Source organism: Pectinophora gossypiella, chromosome 2 (genome assembly GCF_024362695.1).
Source record: "Pectinophora gossypiella chromosome 2, ilPecGoss1.1, whole genome shotgun sequence".
In the NCBI taxonomy this organism is placed as follows: domain Eukaryota; kingdom Metazoa; phylum Arthropoda; class Insecta; order Lepidoptera; family Gelechiidae; genus Pectinophora; species Pectinophora gossypiella.
The window spans coordinates 509,153-525,953 of NC_065405.1; the positions used below are offsets into that span (position 1 = coordinate 509,153).

The 16,801-nt window shown below is 37.7% G+C and overlaps 1 protein-coding gene across 7 annotated transcripts in view; it reads right to left on the reverse strand.

Moving 5' to 3' along the window:
- The window catches only part of LOC126373913 (zwei Ig domain protein zig-8-like), a 505,869-nt gene that overhangs the window by 419,623 nt on the left and 69,445 nt on the right, over positions 1-16,801 (reverse strand). The window contains exon 1 of one of the 7 annotated variants that reach the window (XM_050020269.1): positions 12,419-12,521. The exons of the other annotated variants lie outside the window; for them this stretch is intronic. The gene's annotated coding sequence lies outside the window, so the exon portion shown is untranslated. Of the gene's footprint in view, positions 1-12,418; positions 12,522-16,801 lie in introns of those variants that run through there. 7 annotated transcript variants of the gene reach the window in all.

Genomic DNA, 16,801 nt, shown 5'->3' on the forward strand with positions numbered 1-16,801 from the left:
GTATTTTCTATTTAGATATATTTTTATTATTTTTAGGTATCTTTAAATTTTTATGTGGTGCTTTTCATTAGAACTTGCAAAAAACAATAACGAGATATATTTGACTTATAAAAAACTTTAACAAAAATAAATAGTAGCTTATAATTCTAACCTTAAAACTCGTGAAAATTGTGTACTTAATAATAGTAATTCAATATTCCAAAAAACCCTGCTCATTTTATATTATGTTCATGCATAGAACACATCTGTTCCCGTAGCACGTAGCGCTGCTACGGGCTACGGCGTACGCCGCTACGGCGCTACGCATAGCTATTCGTTTTGCCTTTACTATGACATGCAATATTTATGTAAATACATATAATATAGCGATGGATCAACAAATACGGAAGATGTACATTTGTCATGCGACGTTCCGGCAGAAAGGAATCTGTGTGCATTGCTTATGACGTCACTATCTCCGAGGAAGACAAAGGAGTTTTTGCTTGCTCTTTTTGTATCGAATTGTATACATAAATCAAATAAATGATAAAAGTGCAGTTTAAATTTAAACCGAAACTGGGTCGTGTAAATAATATGCGATTGAATTCAGTATACTTCATAGCCATACAGATTATTTTACAGCCTTTAATGGGTGTTTATCGGTATCTTTGTCTTTGAATTCATGTTTGGAGCACAGATAATTAATATCACGTGATTTTCAGGATTTATGTCCTGTTAATGGCAATAGGCTCGCTCGCTATTACATGGAACTTAAACATGACTGGCGAGAAGTGGGGGTACAGTGTATACCTCTGCCTACCCCTTCGGTGATAGAGGCGTGATGGCTTTGACTATATGACGATGTCAATAGATAGGTCAGACTGTGTCTTTTCACAGGGTCAATTTGCGTAATCAGAAGATTTGAAAGGTCCGGCATTTTACAGCACAAACACACAAACACCTCCAAAACGAAATTTGAGTTTCTTTACAATGTTTTCCTTCACGCAAACAGGAATTTGAATATAAATTCGAAAAACATTGATGTAGGCCCGTGTTTCTTTCCTTGGTTTCGTTTTTTTTACGTCACTTATTGTAGATTTGCCGCAGATGGTATTAAATACTTGACTGGACTCTCACCCGGTACAAAATTTAAGACCAGCATCCTTGGAACTGTGACAGGCTAATACTAAAAGCGTCTCCGTTAACCCGTTATTCACCAGTTCTGAATCGTAGGAGAGTTTGGACCAAAAATATTCTCGTCTAGACTTTTGTTACGATAGAAATAGCATACAGCAGACAGTAAGTGAGAATTCGTGACAAATAGTTATCTCGGTAACTTCTCGGCTTTTCAGGAAAGAGATGTTGCTATAGAACTAAAATTATAATTACACATTTTACAGTTAGCCGGTCAAGACTGGGTGTATACAGGGTGTTAGTGACATCGTAACGAAAACTTTGAGGGATCATTATCAAGTAGAATTTTCCGTCGCAACATTCATGATTTTTTGTTTTTTAATTTATGTTAAATTTTATACTTTTACATACATAAACTCACGCCCGTAATCCCTAATGGGGTGGGCAGAGCCACAAGTAATCAAAGACAACTTGCAGCCACTGTTGATACGAAGTCCAAAGATGGATATGATGAACCTTATGGTGATAAGGGATCAGCCTATCGCCCATAACATTAATCCATCATGTTAGAGGACACAATCCCTCTGTCGGTTTTTACGACATGCCCGGGAAGAGAAGCAGCTGAACGTGTTCTATGTTTTTTATATGCTCCCAGAACAGCATAGAAGCACTACTATACTTTTGCGTCGGAAAATTCCACTTGATTCCGTCACAAAAGCAGTCACGTGGTGTAAAAACTATTTCGCATCCGCCACCATAGATAAGAAATTTATTGACTGTTCATTGCCATTTTGTCTAACGTGCTTCTTATAGTAACGAAACGGACAAGCCCCATATTTTGTCTAACGTGTAGAGTTTGTGAACTTATAGTTTGTATAATTAGGACGTGTAGAGTTAGAACCACCGACAAGAGCGCAGCTCTTAAATAGAGAGAGAGAGAGAGTTAGAAACTTGGCGCTACATGGGATATGATAACTTTTTGACATTTTGATCGATATGATCTCGCCTTGGCAACATTTTACATGAAAGTGTTTTTATTGGGTTGTTATTACAACAAATTGTACGACTTGTATTAGAAACACAGCTAAATATAAACCTGGAAGCTTTGAGATAGACACAGCACACTAGGCATGGAAGACAGTAAAACGAAATCTATTTTTGCTTAGCCATTTTTCCGATCAATTTAACCAGCGAACATAGGGAACGTTAACAAGTTCTAGGCGAATTGACTTTATAGCCCAGTCACATGGATGAGTCCAATTCTGCGTTTCAGAGACACGAGGCTTCGACAGAAGATATTGAAGGATCTACCGACTGCTAAATTATAAAATGCTAATCGAGAAATAAAAGCCACGTTAAGATGATCTAAAATCAATCCCATTTTTATTATCGACTTATTTTCGAACGTTAATTATGAATTCAGTCACAAAGAGTACTTAGTACCTTTGACCGTTTTTAACCTCTCATCTGCTGAGATACCAGACACAATAAACTTTACATTGTGCCTGGTCGATATCTGGCATTGGAAAGATTAATGATGACGTCATAACGCAGTATTTCCATACAACTTTCGTTTTGACGTATCATTTGACTATGTTATCAAGTGGCCTATTTATATGTGCCTCGATCCTGTTACACACCTACAGCGTCAGTTGCATGCTATCTGGTAAAACTTGAATTAGGTTTATGACGACATTATTTTTGTTAAAATTGCAATCTAATGTCATTGTGGTCAGTGTGGTCTTGTGTGTCACTAGCTCGCTTCTCAAACGGGGAGCGGTGGTTCGATCCCCGGTATCGAACTTGCACCAATGAGTTACCGATTTATCTCAAGTGGAATTTTGACTAACACAGTTGACTCAACCATTATAGATTCAGCTTGGTCTAACAGATAGCTCGGTGAAGCGTGGGTACTTTGTTCTGTAAGGTCACCATCATCATCAGCCCATTAATCTTTCGAACGCCGGAACGCGGATCTCGACCAGACACAATGTAAAATCTATTGTGTCTGGTATCTCGGCATATGAGAGGTTAACGTCCCCTCTGCTGGGGCACGGGCCTTCCCTATGAATGGATAGGGAGATCGGGCCTTAAACCATCACCCGGCCCAGTGAGGATTGATGGCTATTAACGACTGCTAATGCAGCCAGGACCAACGGCTTAACATGCCTTCCGAAGCACGGAGGAGCTCGAGATGAAAACATTTTTTTTTTGTGGTCAATCATCCTATTGACGTAATAACAGACAAACGGCGGTTCATAGACTGGTTTATTGGCGGTATGCAGTACAGAATGGTAAACATTTGCATCTTACCTACATTATTTTGCTATATAATACACAACATGTTCAACTTATGATGAAGTCAGAGGACTTCCCCAATTGGAAATATAGTCATGGGCAGATAAGTTATGTTATGCTTAAGATTCGTTATTTATTTATTTTTTAAAAAGATTTACAGACAAATAACATTAGTGTATAAAACTGATTGCTTAACTATGTGCTAACAAAAAATCTCCACAGTTAATTAATATTAATTGTATGTAAATTAAACAGTTCATGCTTATGCCACAAACTTAAATAATAATGAAACGAATGTGCCTATTCGGTGGTTTAAACCGGTTTAGGTGCAACAGTGAGGAACCAACTAGTCAACAAAGTGATGCTGTGTTATATTATGTCTTCTTACAGTTGATGTGCTTGTACAGAATAGGTCGATGTCAATTATACCCGAAATATCATTAAATTGCTTGATGCTGCGTAACAAGAAAGAGTTTCGCCTATAATTAGTTATAGCCATGGGTATACGTAGGATTGGCCGTTTCCTATATTTTAGAAGATCCGTACGAAGACTAAGCTTGGAGAGCAATTCAGTTATACGTCATATTCCTATTATTTAGAGTCGTCGTTTTACATTGCTCTAACGAACTATATAGATTAAAACTAAATGTTCTCTCATTAATACAGGAAAACTGGTAAACTTTTTGTTCAAAAAGAAAAAGGGATTCTTTGTTATTCGAAATAAGATCACAATCTTAACTGATGGAGAGTGTCGATGCGGTTTAAGGTGGTACACATTCACCCAAGTATGTGCTAGCACCGGCTATTACATTACGTAAATGGCCTGCCAAGGTACATTGGCTAGTACAATCGATGTATCCTCGCCTTATGTTCAAAACGCTGTAAGTGCATTTTTGCAAAAATACATTTACCCCAGTTGGAATAAAGTCGTTAGATTATGTTATGTGTTATAATATAGCGGGATCGAGCAGCAGAGAAATAAATGGGATTCTCTTAAAATGTATAAATGTTTTTGTCATAATCTTAATTATCTTAATCCTTTTTGCATAACGTTTTTTAGCATAATAGTACTTTCCCATAATAACAATACATCTAGGAATATTGGTTTGTTAGGTATAACTTATTTTTGGACTAATACTTGTTGGTATAAATTTGATTCGCATATAAATAGTTATCCATAATTCTTTTTTAGAATAATAGTGTTTTGTCATAATTCTTACAAGGCATAACAGTAGGTTAGGGTGCGGCGGGGGTGGCGTTTGGGCCACCCCTACGCCGCCAGCATGTTTATCTTACACACGAAACGTATACTGAATGATGACCAACAGCATGAAATAGTGTCAAAAAATATAAAAAGTCACAATCATGAACCAAATGCAGCCAAGGAAAAAGTAACTTTCGAAAATGTTCAAAGTTGTGCCAAAACTTTTCTTATTCGGAGTATAGTTTTTATGCTTATATATCATTATTGACTTTGATTATTATGCTTATAGTAGTTATGAGTTTCAAAATTATTTTTAAAAAGTTATGACAAATTAATACTATGCGTAACTAATAATAGGACAAGTTTAGTAACAGTATGCCATGGTTAATTATTACATAAAATTTCATGAGTAAAAATAGAGAACCGAAATAAATATGTACTTACAAAGTACGTAAGAGTTATTGTCTATTGTATGCTTGTAGCTAGCTTCACGCCGCGATTGTTGAAGATGTGAATTGTGTATCAATGTGGACAAGCAAATGTTCAATATTGGATGCAAGTCTCCGCCAGTGAGTCAATAAATTCTTAGTGTTTGGACTATTCGTGGTGGAAGAGGCACGGCTGTAAGATATTGACGATGTGACTGTCTCAATTATGCAAGCCCCGCCAGTTCGCCTCGAATTGCATGGCTGCGGTGCATTCTGGGTTAACAGGCTGGTGGAGGCCTATTACGTCAGAGGCAGTTCCAAGACCTTTCTACCTTCAATTTCCTTCTTCATTACAAAGAATTGTGAACGGTCATGAATAGTTTACACAATCAAACCTTTCGCCGAACGCAAATTAAATGATGTAATTATTAAATGACATTGTAGTCGTGTTTTCTATGTTTACAAAATAAAATAAATTATTAAAAATTACAATTCAAACTTCTAGATTAAATAAATTAAATTCATCTTTTTGGGGGTTAGGTATGTATACGTTTTTTACAATAAAATACCAGATAATATTTTAAATTTGTCAGAAAATAAATTTAAAGCTTACGTGAAGCTTACTTTATGTAAAAAAGCTTATTATATGATTAATGATTACCTAAATGATAAAAATGACTGGTATTAAATGTGTTTCTCTAGTTATTAAATAACTTGTAATGTACTCTGATTGATTTAAAAGATGTATTGCTGTTGCAGTTTCTTGTCATTTGTTCTCCTCAGCCATAACACCTTGCGAAATGACGTAAATTCAAAAATGTTACATTGACTTTCAATAAGTTTATCCATGATAATTACGTTTAATAAATGATTCTGATTCTGGTACTGTGTTAGCACACACTATATACAAAAATATCATTCTTACCGTATACAGCCTTACTGCATAAGTGCGGGAAAGACAAACAGTACGGATGCTATCCTTACTCCTAACCTAACGCACACCCCAGACACTTCATACAAAAAAACATCGTTTTACACAGGTTTATCGTACACGCGCATTTGTGTGGGTGACTTCTGACGCTCACACGTTTGAAGACTAAAGTAAGACCAAGAGGGGTGAGGTAAACCTAGCTCAGCCGCTGGTGGGGAGCGGAGAGTTTCCGTTATAATCGTAGTATTATTCCTTATTGTATGACTAAAGTAAAACTCAGAGGGAGTGAGGTAATACGAAATCGTGCGGGACGGAGAGTTACCATTTGATTTGCATAATATTATTCTTAATCCTACGATATTATCTTTTTTAAGATTTAAAGCGCCAATTGTGCTGTAATCTTGTGTGTGTTTTATGAGTATCTTGTATTTGTGTGTGATTGTTTGACTTTGATACAAAGTATGATTACAAGTTGTCTTCGAGCGAACGGTGGCTCTCCCTAACTCTTGCTCAACTTTATGGTACGAGCGTGAATTGCGCGTAAAATAATAAAATAGCAAACATTTTTTGGCTTGATACAATATGGATTCGTTTTCGGGTCAAGGCTCAGGTAGGTAATTAGTTTCTGTTATAATAACTGTACTTCTACATATATAAAACATAAACCGCCTATATACAGAGGGCGAATAGAGCATACTCCACCACGCTGCTCCACTGCGGGCTGGTGGAGGTGTTTTCCGGCTAACAGCCTGGACCAACGGCTTAACGTGCCCTCCGAAACACGGAATCATCCTATGTTTTCGGAAACTCAGGTAATTTAAGCCTGCAATGTCCTTACCAAACAAAGAACAGTATCACAAAGTGATTTGGACAAGGTCTCCAACGGGTTTCAAACCTCCAAATCGTGAGAGACTAACGCTCTATCCACTAGACCACAGAGGCTGTCTTTCTACTACAACAGTGCTTCTAATTTTGAATAATCCATTCTTAACCAGAATTCATTAATGTTTTGATTACAATCGATTTATATACCAAAAGGGATTCTCTGTAGCCATGTGATTACACTAGTTCTCCGTACTTGAATTAGGGAAGGTTTTACTTCTTCAAGTTGTTTAGTAATTCAAGAAATTAAGTCGCTTACTTCGACGGACAGTCTTTAGTTCCTGACTGATTGTTACATACACTGTCATTGAATAAGTAATATCACATTAAACTTGTACATGGGAGTTGGCCTCAGCCTCTGTGGTATAGTGGTTAGAGCGTTAGGCTTACGAACTGGAGGTCCGGATTCGATTCCCGATGGGGACATTGTCGAAATCACTTTGTGAGACTGTCCTTTGTTTGGTAAGGACTTTTCAGGCTTGAATCACCTGATAGTCCAAAAAAAGTAAGATGATTTCGTGCTGCGGAGGGCACACCACCTCCTAAAAACACCTCCATCAACCCGCATTGGAGCAGCGTGGTGGAGTATGCTCCATACCACCTCCGGTTGATTGAGGGGAGGCCTGTGCCCAGTAGTGGGACGTATATAGGCTGTTTGTGGGAGTTGGGGCCAGTTGAACTGGTTACGAGCGGAAGGATTTTTTAAGGTGCTGAATCCCAAAAGAAAACATAAAACCCTTATATAGCATAACATTGTTACCCGTTCGTCTGTCTGTATGTCAAGAGACTTTTTTTTTTTTCAGAAACGCGTGGTCAAGTTGAAATTAACATATTTTTAAATTGTGTTTAAATAATGAAGATCGTACATACTGCAGACATAATGTAGTTCTGCCTTTTGCCACATTAATCATCAACATCTCCCTATTATTATTACATCGTTTTTCACAGGGTCCGATTACCTAACCTAAAAATTTGACGGGTCCGATTTTTTACAGAAGCGACTGCCTGTCTGACCTTCCAACCAGCGAAAGGAAAACCAAGGAGGGTCACATTCCTCCGAAAATGCATTTCTCGGGAATGTGGGTTTCCTTACGATGTTTTCCTTCACCGTTGAGAGCACGTGATAATAATTTATGATCCAAACATGAATTCGAAAACAAATTCGACAATCATTAGTTCAGGTATGTGCTGGATTCGAACCTGCGACCTCAAAGGGAGAGGCAAGCGTTCTACCAACTGGGCTACCACGGCTATCATGATGGCCACGGCTTTTTAGACATTAATAATTCCACTAAATAGATAAGTATACATTTTTCGTAAGCCCTAGTAGATCAGTACGCATAGCTCTGAACCGGTGTGCGTGTATGAAGCGAGTGTGTCAGGATCGAAGCAAATAGAATTCCATAGTCTGCTTACCCCGGTGGGAAATAGGCGTGAGTTTATGTATGTGGTTGATTAGTAACGTATACGCGCGTATAGAAGCGCGTCTCGAGTCGATTGTATGGAGCATCCGGGTGTACTAATAGTATCACAAATGACTGACACAGTATAAACTGGGAAACATCATAAAATTAAGGTCATAAAGGTTCGTTAATTGGAAAAATTGATTAATTGGAAGTGATTAATAAGCAATTTACAGTGAATTCTGTAGCAATTATGTTTTAAAATAACACATATTGTTCGACATGACTTACTGTCGATTGAATAGATTACTTTAGTAATTATTTTAATTCTTCTTATCATATGGGCTGTGAGGTCAAATACTAACCCAATCAACCCTGGTGTCAGGGTTAATATTGAGCCGCCAAAGGCCCCTGACTTGGCTCATGTAACGACTACATACATACATCAGTAAGTAGTAGGTAACCCGGACCAACGGCTTGACGTGCCTTCCGAAGCACGGATCAGCTAACTTTCGGACTATCAGGTGATCAGTCTGTAATGTCTTGACCAAAATAGGCATTCACAAAGTGATTTTTGTGACATGCCCCCACCGGGATTCCAACGCGGGCCTCCGGATCATGAGCCCAACGCTTAACCACTAGACCACGGAAGCCGTTATTTTAATTGTATTCTAAAGTGTAGAGGTACGTTAGTGTCAAGTGCGCTTTGCACCAAACGCCTTTCAATTGTTTAATATCTTGTTTTAAATAAACTTTCGTATTTATTTCAAGTTCTTGTATTTAGAATTCTAAATACAAGAGCCTTCTGCTGCATAATGTTTCACAAATTAAAAAGTAAGTTCAAGAATAGAATAGAATAGAAATAGTTTATTATGAAAGGACGCCACACACAAAAAGAAAGACAACAATATCATATCTTATTTCCACTAAAACAATTACAAAAAAGCAAGAAGGATGTTAGTCGAAATGATGGCCATGAATGGATAATGATGTTAGTGGAAATGATCGAAATAATGGTGGTGGACGTCCTGAGATAAAAGGGCCTCACTCAGCACAAGTCGCGGCGCGAACCACGACGCTGATATTATGTGGACCCTATTGGGTGACGCACGAACATCGCTCACTCGTCACATCGTTCACTCGTCACTTTTGTCAGTGAGTGCCACAGTGACAGATGTCCATGTCACACTCATGCAAAGCTCTCATCTGTAACCAGATTAAATTAAAGTTTCTTGTGTGACGTTTCAATTCACTCGTGTATTTTCAGAAAACTGAAACTTATTTTGTAATCTGACTAATGTTATTTTCTGTTAGTTGCGAAATGGAATTATAACATCAGCTCACGATAACGAGTACATTTTACACCCGTAAAAAAAACTGTACCCACACTTTACCGAATAAAATGCCGTAAAATTGAATTTTGCTATTTTTGTTACTTTATGGCGTTCTCAGAATCAAAGCCAAAATGGAATTCCATAGTCTGCTTGCCCCGGTGGGAAATAGGCGTGGGTTTATGTATGTATGACGCTCTTAAACTAAAACAAAATAATAAATTGTAAGAATATCGTTACACAACTTACTATTTATTTATATTACGTATACATAACCACAAAAAAGATGAATTTAGTTTACTTACCTACTCTAGATTTTTGAATAGCGATTTTATTTTTATTCCTTATATTGTAAGTATGCCTTTCACAGTTTCTCGGAAAGAGAGATACATTTTTACGTACATACATCATGTTTTCATAAATATATTGACTTGCGATCGTTAGTATATTTATTTCTTAAAAACAGCTCCCTTAGAGAGTGATAGCATAAAAACTTTTCTTCAATCATGTACTACAAATTGATTTATAGTACTTTAAGTTACTAGCATCGCATTCATTGAAAGAACTAAACAATAAATGTCTTACATTAGTTTATACTCAACGCAATCGGCAGCTATACCGATATCATTATTCAGTCTCTAAACCACGCTATAATGGCTACAAAAACTTTACTCATTTACTCAACTTTTTACTAGTAATAACACGACTTCTAGACCTCTCGTTAACCCGACTTAGAGAAGGAAATAAATAAAATTTCCGAACTCCACTACGGGGCAATAAATCCAACTAATTCAGTGAAGTTTCCCAATAAACGTCAATCAAGCTTGACAAGTTTATTTGTAAAAATGCGTTTAGGATCGGCAAGTGTGGCTTTGGGTGGCTGGCGTCGTGCGCGGCACGAACCTCGAGTACTACCCTGTGCCTGGTCCCAAAATCTAATTCCTGGACGAAACCAATAAAAACCTATTGAATGTCGTTTCTGTTATTGACTAACCGTTACGTATGACCTAATCTTCTGGAAGCATTGCCGCTTGATTGGTTCCATAATACATAACCCTATAGCAACGTTCCATTTAACATATTTTCTATAAACGCATATTCCACCCAAACATTTAATTGTATCAAAACCGCAGCACTGAATAATACATGAATGAAACCCGGCCTTATTAATGCAACTGTGTTTAAAATGGATTGGAATACCTAGGTAGTGTTAGATAGGACAGAATCGATTGGCCTAATCTCGTCTGATACATCACTATGCTAATGAAAGTCACACACAACCCTAGCTCTTATACTTTGATTGACAGTTCTAGAAATATTAGTGTCTATTGAAACATAATCACTAATTTTACTCAACTAGACGTTATATTTAATAGTAGTAGGTAATATTTCTGAACGTAGGTAGCTAGGTACCTGTAGGTAGGTATTTATAAAGTAATTAAGTATACAGTATAAAGTAAGTAAGTTTTTGACGAAGCCTGTGGTGGATTTAATGATGTATTTTTTTTATTGAAGATTTATAATATAATATTTTTACTTTATTCAAAATAGGTTCGTAAAATTGTATAACTAATTTGATTAAGTATCTATTATTGATATTCCATGCTATAACCCTCTGTTAACGATCATTAAACTACCCTGCAACTTATTGGTACGTCATAACGGCCTCCGTGGTCCAGTGGTTTGAGCGTTAGGCTCACGATCCGGAGGTCCCGGGTTCAAATCCCGGTGGGACACATCACGAAAATCACGATCCCTAGTTTGGTTATAGGACATTACTGGCTGATCACCTAGTCCGAAAGTAAGATGATGCCTTCGGAAGGCACGTTAAGCCGTTGGTCCCGGTTACTACTTACTGATGTAAGTTATACCTAGTAGTCGTTACATGAGCCATGTCAGGCCTTTGGCGGCTCAATAGTAACCCTGACACTAGGTTGATGGGGTTGGTAATCCACCTCACAACCCACACGATAAAAGAAGATAGGTAGGTCATGTACCTACACCCCAATAGGTACCCAATTCTAATTAAAAATCTAAATTTATTAACCAACGGTAAATCCTATATACAATATATTACCTATTATCATGATACCATAAAGGCATCGGTAATCCCTGTTATTAGTAGGTAGGTATATTCAATAATAAATCATGTCACAGATAGGTAAGTAGGTACATTTAAATATTAAAAAATAGGTTAGAAGTAGGTATTATGAGTAGGATAATTTTAATCGTAAGTATTCAATATACACCCCGTGAAACGCATTATTCCAATCACATCACTTTATTCTTATCGCAATGAAACCAGCGATATTTAAAACACCCAAAAACTTGCGTCCATTTCTACTAATTGGGCAATAAATCACGCGACCATATCGTTCATAATATGCAGAAGGCATTTTTTGTTTACTTTATCGCTTTATTAAACGACGTTTATAATAAAAACGGCTGAAAGTAAACGTGATCTGAGAATGTAAAGAAATAAAAACGGTTTAGCAAGACAGATCAACCGAAGAACGTGAAAGACTTCATTACGAACAGTCTACCCTTGCAAAACAAAACCTATTCAGCGGAAAAACCACCTCCCGTACATCTTTATCCAATTACAAATTCCTCATAATACCGCAAAAGGTTTCGCCGAGAGCCTTTTCATACCAAACACGGCGAAGCGAAGCATCTGAAAAGCTGACCACGGATCTCGTAAATCCAATTAATTGACAATACTTAGCCGAAATTCAATCGTATGTGAACCGCAGTCGTATATTGGTAACGACAAACCACATGGCAATTCTCACTGATTCTGAATAAAATAGTATTAAAACAGCACTAACATAGCACAGGATCACATTCACAGCGCGGTGGTGTTCGTGCAGATAGGGTTGGCAACGTTCGTGCGGTTCGTGTGACGTCGAGCAGACGTCCACTCGCGTCGACCGCCCGGAGGAAACTACCGGAGCTTGCTCCCCCACTCCCCACCCCACCCCCGCGCTTCCTTGCCACTGAAATGCTTTCAGACCCTTTGAAGGGCGCAATTATAAAGTTAATGTTTAAAAATTATACATGTACCCCGCTTTTGCGTTTGAGAAGAGTTTATGTTATGAAGAACGGGATGATTATTAAAGACGCGAGGAGTTAGAATAATTTAAGCGTCATCGTTTTCAATGATAATCTTTATGGTAGTGTTATATATGAAAAGATTTTAATTTGTAGGCCTCTTCATACTTAGGTACATAATAATAGTAATAGTTCGCAGCTATCATCATTTATGTACAAACAAAAAAAAAAACGTTTAAGTTTACCTAGATATTAGGCCCACTGGGTATGGAACCCGGGCCTCTGGTTTGGTGATCAAGGACTAGCCCTACACTACAGTGGATATATTGTTACACAGTCAAGTAAACATAATTGATATGGAGTACAATCTGAAATAAATGTAATAATAAATAATAAATTGAAAACATTATACGCATAATGATTGATTGATTGTTTAATGTCTATATAATTTACGTTGAATAAATTATACAGATAGACACACAACTTTCACCCGTTATCCCTATTTTTTTTGTATCCTAGTTGATGTCCCACTGCTGGGCAAACCCGCCATTCAATCCCTAGGATAGAATACGTACGTTTAATATTAATATTTACAACAGCAAGCCTTTACGTCCCACTGCTGGGCACAGGCCTCCCCTCAATTAACCGGAGAGGGTATGGATCATATTCCTTTTTTTTATTTTGACGTGACTTATTGTAGATTTGCCGCAGATGGCATTAACAACTTGGCCGGACAAATGGGGAGCGCTGAAGGCTCTCACCCGGAGATCATACTCCACGACGCTGTCATTATTATAAAAAAACCATCCATCCTACCTATCAACAATCCCGTAAAATATTTTTTCTGAAATCACAATCAGTTTTAGTTTACCTTTTGACCTGTCAATCCTTCAAGTTAGTTAAGCTGACCCTGTGAAAAACGGGATAATGCTAGGGAGATGAGGATGATGATTTTTTTTAATATAAGATTGGACTAGAACCTGTCGTAAACGAACTTTTTATATGAGAAGTCCCTCATTCAGCGCTTATCGCTATCGACCCACTAGGGTCGATTAATACTTTCAAATATTTTTCCTCTCAGACGACGCCCTGAGCCGAGGTTCGCGCCCAACTGGGCACCCTCAGGCCTGTTGTCTTAAACGTTGTACCGGGTGAGAGCCTTCAGCGCTCCCCATTTGTCCGGCCAAGTAGTTAATGTCATCTGTGGCAAATCTACAATAAGTCACGTCAAAAAAAAATGAGAAGCTTCACATTGACATGATCTTGAGAGCAGTCTCAAAGCTAAGATTAGTTTATTAATACCACCCTTAGATTCGTGTCCTGACTAATTCTTGCTACTAATTGTTAATTTAGATAAATATTGTGATACATAAAATTATGTTGTACTAGATTAGATATAAATACATGTTATTGTTACTCTTTCCTGCAGCCAAACTGTTTAAAAAGGTTAGGGCATTACCAAATTGTATATTTAGTATTAAGATTTAATAAATAAATAATAATTGAGGAGCTCGGTGGCGCAGCGGTAAACGCGCTCGATCTGCGATTGTTGAAGTTAAGCAACTTTCGCAAAAGCCGGTCATAGGATGGGTGACCACAAAAAAAAGTTTTCATCTCGAGCTCCTCCGTGCTTCGGAAGGCACGTTAAGCCGTTGGTCCCGGCTGCATTAGCCATCGTTAATTAGCCATCAATCCGTACTGGGCCCGCGTGATGGTTTAAAGCCCGATCTCCCTATCCATCCATAGGGAAGGCCCGTGCCCCAGCAGTGGGGACGTTAATGGGCTGATGATGAAATAAATAAATAATAAAAATAAAAGTCGCTTTAAGTTTCTGTTATGGTGTCACAAACACTCTGTATTGATCAGATACCCAATAAACATAAAAGATGTTTACGTTATTAACAACGTGTGACATTGTAGTCGTGTTTTCTATGTTTACAAAATAAAATAAATTATTAAAAATTACAATTCAAACTTCTAGATTAAATAAATTAAATTCATCTTTTTGGGGGTTAGGTATGTATACGTTTTTTACAATAAAATACCAGATAATATTTTAAATTTGTCAGAAAATAAATTTAAAGCTTACGTGAAGCTTACTTTATGTAAAAAAGCTTATTATATGATTAATGATTACCTAAATGATAAAAATGACTGGTATTAAATGTGTTTCTCTAGTTATTAAATAACTTGTAATGTACTCTGATTGATTTAAAAGATGTATTGCTGTTGCAGTTTCTTGTCATTTGTTCTCCTCAGCCATAACACCTTGCGAAATGACGTAAATTCAAAAATGTTACATTGACTTTCAATAAGTTTATCCATGATAATTACGTTTAATAAATGATTCTGATTCTGGTACTGTGTTAGCACACACTATATACAAAAATATCATTCTTACCGTATACAGCCTTACTGCATAAGTGCGGGAAAGACAAACAGTACGGATGCTATCCTTACTCCTAACCTAACGCACACCCCAGACACTTCATACAAAAAAACATCGTTTTACACAGGTTTATCGTACACGCGCATTTGTGTGGGTGACTTCTGACGCTCACACGTTTGAAGACTAAAGTAAGACCAAGAGGGGTGAGGTAAACCTAGCTCAGCCGCTGGTGGGGAGCGGAGAGTTTCCGTTATAATCGTAGTATTATTCCTTATTGTATGACTAAAGTAAAACTCAGAGGGAGTGAGGTAATACGAAATCGTGCGGGACGGAGAGTTACCATTTGATTTGCATAATATTATTCTTAATCCTACGATATTATCTTTTTTAAGATTTAAAGCGCCAATTGTGCTGTAATCTTGTGTGTGTTTTATGAGTATCTTGTATTTGTGTGTGATTGTTTGACTTTGATACAAAGTATGATTACAAGTTGTCTTCGAGCGAACGGTGGCTCTCCCTAACTCTTGCTCAACTTTATGGTACGAGCGTGAATTGCGCGTAAAATAATAAAATAGCAAACATTTTTTGGCTTGATACAATATGGATTCGTTTTCGGGTCAAGGCTCAGGTAGGTAATTAGTTTCTGTTATAATAACTGTACTTCTACATATATAAAACATAAACCGCCTATATACAGAGGGCGAATAGAGCATACTCCACCACGCTGCTCCACTGCGGGCTGGTGGAGGTGTTTTCCGGCTAACAGCCTGGACCAACGGCTTAACGTGCCCTCCGAAACACGGAATCATCCTATGTTTTCGGAAACTCAGGTAATTTAAGCCTGCAATGTCCTTACCAAACAAAGAACAGTATCACAAAGTGATTTGGACAAGGTCTCCAACGGGTTTCAAACCTCCAAATCGTGAGAGACTAACGCTCTATCCACTAGACCACAGAGGCTGTCTTTCTACTACAACAGTGCTTCTAATTTTGAATAATCCATTCTTAACCAGAATTCATTAATGTTTTGATTACAATCGATTTATATACCAAAAGGGATTCTCTGTAGCCATGTGATTACACTAGTTCTCCGTACTTGAATTAGGGAAGGTTTTACTTCTTCAAGTTGTTTAGTAATTCAAGAAATTAAGTCGCTTACTTCGACGGACAGTCTTTAGTTCCTGACTGATTGTTACATACACTGTCATTGAATAAGTAATATCACATTAAACTTGTACATGGGAGTTGGCCTCAGCCTCTGTGGTATAGTGGTTAGAGCGTTAGGCTTACGAACTGGAGGTCCGGATTCGATTCCCGATGGGGACATTGTCGAAATCACTTTGTGAGACTGTCCTTTGTTTGGTAAGGACTTTTCAGGCTTGAATCACCTGATAGTCCAAAAAAAGTAAGATGATTTCGTGCTGCGGAGGGCACACCACCTCCTAAAAACACCTCCATCAACCCGCATTGGAGCAGCGTGGTGGAGTATGCTCCATACCACCTCCGGTTGATTGAGGGGAGGCCTGTGCCCAGTAGTGGGACGTATATAGGCTGTTTGTGGGAGTTGGGGCCAGTTGAACTGGTTACGAGCGGAAGGATTTTTTAAGGTGCTGAATCCCAAAAGAAAACATAAAACCCTTATATAGCATAACATTGTTACCCGTTCGTCTGTCTGTATGTCAAGAGACTTTTTTTTTTTTCAGAAACGCGTGGTCAAGTTGAAATTAACATATTTTTAAATTGTGTTTAAATAATGAAGATCGTACATACT